This window comes from Schistocerca americana, chromosome 3, assembly GCF_021461395.2.
Source record: "Schistocerca americana isolate TAMUIC-IGC-003095 chromosome 3, iqSchAmer2.1, whole genome shotgun sequence".
NCBI lineage: Eukaryota > Metazoa > Arthropoda > Insecta > Orthoptera > Acrididae > Schistocerca > Schistocerca americana.
This window is the reverse complement of record NC_060121.1, coordinates 432,488,752-432,493,211: the sequence shown is the minus strand read 5'-3', so window position 1 is coordinate 432,493,211 and position 4,460 is coordinate 432,488,752. Positions and strand designations below refer to the sequence as shown.

Here is a 4,460-nt window from a genome sequence, read left to right as displayed (position 1 = left end):
CCCATGCTCCGTATACCAATGATCCAAACAGTTTTAGCCATTCATTTCAAGGTTTCGTTTGCAACAGCAATAAACAAGCTTCCCCGTCAGAGAGGGGTGTAGAGGAAGAAATGATAATTAAATCGACACCCTAGTGCAAACAGGCGTTGATATACGTCATTTGGGACACGTTGAAAATGTGTTCCTCGACCAGGACTTGAACCCGGGATCTCCTGCTTACATGGCAGTCGCTCTATCTGTCTGAGCCACCGAGGGCACCTGCAGGGACTTATCGCTTGCATGCTCCCCGTGAGACCCACATTCCCAACATGTCCACACCACTACATTCGTAGTGCGCCTAATAGATGTTTGCCCATCACACTCACTACTCGTGGCAGATTAATCTACCAAGTCCCGTACGAGTTGGGGCATAGCGTGTGCGTTTGCACAAGAAGGTCAATGGCCGGGTAGCCATATTTTAACTATATATGAAGGTCGTATCTGTTCCGAAAGAACAGATACCATTGATGACCGTGCAACTTCTCTAGAATGAAATGATAATTAAATCTACACCCTAGCTGCAAACAGGCGTTGTCATACGTCATTGGGGACATGTTGAAAATGTGTGCCCCGACCGGGACTCGAACCCGGGATCTCCTGCTTACATGGCAGACGCTCTATTCATCTGAGCCACCGAGGCCACAGAGGAGACCCCGGGTTCGAGTCCCGGTCGGGGCACACATTTTCAACATGTCCCCAATGACGTATATCAACTCCTGTTTGCATCTAGGGTGTCGATTTAATTATCATTTCATTCTAGAGAAGCTGCACGGTCATCAATGGTATCGGTTCTTTCGGGAACAGATACGACCTTCATATATGTAGAGGAAGAGATGGACAGAGAGAGGCGGGAGGAAGGGGAGGAAGAGTTGACAGAGATAGGGGGAAGGAGGAGAGGGACAAAGAGGGAAAGAGGAGATGGATGGACAAGCGTGGCAGAAGGAGATTAGGATGTGTATCAAGTTACCGTACATATTTAGCGATTACGAAGCATTGCTGGGTCCGCTCGTACTGAATAATCTCACAAAAAGTGAAATAATATCAAATACTGTCCTGCAAAACAAAACAAGAACGATAAGACAGTGTCGAAGAAGTTATTGAGTTTTAAGATCTATGTGAAAATTTAAACTGCTAATGAAATGTAGGTATCTAGTGACATAAACTGTTGCATCACTTAAATACTATGCTAACTTTCACGGCCAGTAATTGCGTCCTTGGCGTATTTTGTTTGATGGGCATTAGCCGTGCTCCAAAACATGTCCCTCTGCTTAACGTTTCTTTTCCTAATGTTGGAGACATCATCAGACAGCATTCTAAAACTTAAACAAGTTCACCAAGCTGAACTGTTTGTACGTTTCCGTGGAAAAGTCTTGTCGTGACGTCATAGACCGCTGCCTGAGGTCGCGGCGTCAAGCGGACGTGTGTTAAGGCGCTTTTGCGCTTGTAATAAGGAAGAGTTGCTCTGTTCGCTTCACTTAGCACTGAGGTTATCAATTTGTCTCTATCTTTCTTTAAGTTTATACGCTTTTGAAGGATTCTTTTCTGTTCTGTTTTGTGTTTGTGCTTTTTGAAGGATTGAAATTAGACTAGTTGTGAGCCTTAGTGCTAAATAAACCGAAGAGCGCCAGCTATTGCTCCGTCGAAGATGTGGTTCATCTGTAAAAGAGACAGCTCATAAAACACTAATACGACCTATTCTTGAGTGCTGCTCGAGCGTTTGGGATCCCTATCAAGTCGGATTGACGGAGGACATAGAAGCAATTCAGAGGAGGGCTGCTAGATTTGTTACTGGTAGGTTTGATCATCACGCGAGTGTTACGGAAATGCTTCAGGAACTCGGGTGGGAGTCTCTAGAGGAAAGGAGGCGTTCTTTTTGTGAATCGCTACTAAGGAAATTTAGAGAACCAGCATTTGAGGCTGACTGCAGTACAATTTTACTGCCGCCAACTTACATTTTGCGAAAGACCACAAAGATAAGATAAGAGAGATTAGGGCTCGTACAGAGGCATATAGGCAGTCATATTTCCCTCGTTCTGTTTGGGAGTGGAACAGGGAGAGAAGATGCTAGTTGTAGTACGAGATACCCTCCGCCACGCACCGTATGGTGGATTGCGGAGTATGTATGTAGATGTAGATGTACCCCACGTTGCTGCGATTACGCGAGTTTAAACAGTTCGGTCCATAAAACAAATATTATTTAAATGTGTTTTTCATCACTTTGTGTGTGCAAAATATTCCGTTTTTTTAAAAAAAGAATCATTTGTTTACGCTATTTCATTTCCTGCATCATTTATACGACTGCACCTTCGTCTTTAATCTGTAAATCATTGTAAACTGCGTGGACGAAAACTTTTTTAAAACTATAAATCAAAGTCTGTTCCCGCTACATTAGTGAATGGAACGTGGTGAGAGTAACTGCTTCTGCGCCTCAGTTGCAGGATTACTTTCACCTGCACAATCTCCACGGATCAGCTGCGTACGGGATTGAGCATCGGTGGTCTCTGCGCCGAAAGATGAGTCTTGAAATTTTCCAAGCACGTTCTTGAGAAATATTTGGCGTCTTGTACGAGTTATGCTAGTTACGATTCTTCGACATTTGTGTTACACACTCTCTTGCCAGTCAAACAATCTTCTGACCATTCGCTTCACACTTCCCCTATTGATTGTTACCAAACCGGGTAACTATGCCTGACTCACTGTAAGACGTAAGTGCTTCTCAAAAATCTGTTTAGTTCGGGAGAAGTTCGCTCAGTTTTTGCAACGGTTGTAGCTTTTCTTAAACGTCTTGGGTATTCCTCTTGGATATTAATAACCGCTTCAGCTGTATTTAATCCTTTATTACTGGGTCACTACCGTCTTCAGATGAACATATGATTAAAACATTAGAGCGGAAAAGCTCGAGATCTTTTTACCCAACATTCGTTGTCCGTCAACACAAGACACCGCTAAAAGACGGTACGTCATGGATTAAAAACTGCCAGATTCCAATGTAGCGGATGGGCAAAAAAAAAAAAAAAAAAAAAAAAAAAAAAAAAAAAAAAAAAAAAAAAAAAAAAAATCGTACCGTAGTGATCGCTTCTCCGATCTATACGGAACCGCGTATAAGGGGACGCAGCCATGTGCTCTGTCATACTGATGGCAAGAAATACATCAGGGCGGCTGCGAATACATCAAGGTAATTCGACATCAGCTCTCTCAGTATTGTAAACAAGTTACTGTTTTTTATGTTTATGCTTTAGATAAACTTTTTACCAACATTAGCAGAAGAGAAAGGTCATGAGGAAATTTCACTGAAAAGTTTGTGTGCTTCAATATTAAAATCGTCGTGACAGGCGGTAGATATGTAAAAGTAGTATTGTTACGTGCGCACCTATAACAGTACATCATTCTATAAAACCAGGCATTTAGTTGCAAATAATACTGTCAGTCACTGGATAAAACGTCACATTAAATCCACTTAAATGCTCTGTCAGCCTCTAGTCCTCGCAAAGTTTGTTGACGTACGCCTCTTTGAGCGTTTTAGCTCAATGGCCCACTTTCACAGACGTTGAACGTTTTGTCAAGTAGTATATCGTATGATCCTTCGATGGTAGCTATTTCTGTCAACATCCGAGCGGTATGTCGTCCGAACGGTATGTCGCAGTGGTAAGGCGCAAGACTCGCATTCGCCAATTCAGATTTAGATTTTCCGTGATCCCCCCCCCCCCTCCCCCCCCTTATCACTAATTTCTTAAGGAAAATCCCAGGATATTTCCTTTCTAAAAGATACGGCCTATTTCCTTACCCACCCTTCCGCCATCCCACTCGCGGTCCGTCACTAGTGACCTCGTCGTCAACAGAACGTAAAACCCAAATCTTCAATGTTTACTTCTGAGAGCGCCGTTCCTATGAAGTCTTTTGCAGCTGTAACGTCTCATTTGCAGCTACAACGTTCATACTTCCACACTGCAATGTCCTACGTGATGTATTAATTCTTACTAATGGGATACAGGCTGATTCACTGCCCCTAGCTGTGGGTTTTAAGCAACCTGCAACGTCTTCAAATACTATGCGCACGATTTTCATATTCTCTATTTCACTAAACGCAAACTGTTACTCTACAGAGAAAAAGGACTGAAACATTTTCTTGGAAATTTAATGTCGTTAAATTTTGTAACTGGATGCGATTTTGCTAGAGATCGTAGTTTCTGAATTACTAAAAAAATGTACATAATTATCTTCAAATGCGTTTCTCTTGAATAACTCGAAAACCGTGGCCTCCAGCGAAAACGTATCCCAGTACAAAATTCAACTGCCTTAAATTTTCTGCAAAAATAGGTCCTGTCTATTTCTCTGTAACACCATTATTTTGCGCATCATGAGCAAGACAACATGAAAATTTTGTTCGTGGTATTTGGAGGCGTTGCAGGATGCATAAAACC

General features: G+C 42.5%; 1 non-coding gene across 1 annotated transcript; it reads right to left on the bottom strand.

The window, feature by feature from the left end:
• Window positions 1-605: 605 nt before the first annotated feature.
• Window positions 606-679, bottom strand: Trnat-ugu. Its single transcript has one exon. It is a non-coding gene; the product is annotated as a tRNA-Thr (tRNA).
• Window positions 680-4,460: the final 3,781 nt, after the last annotated feature.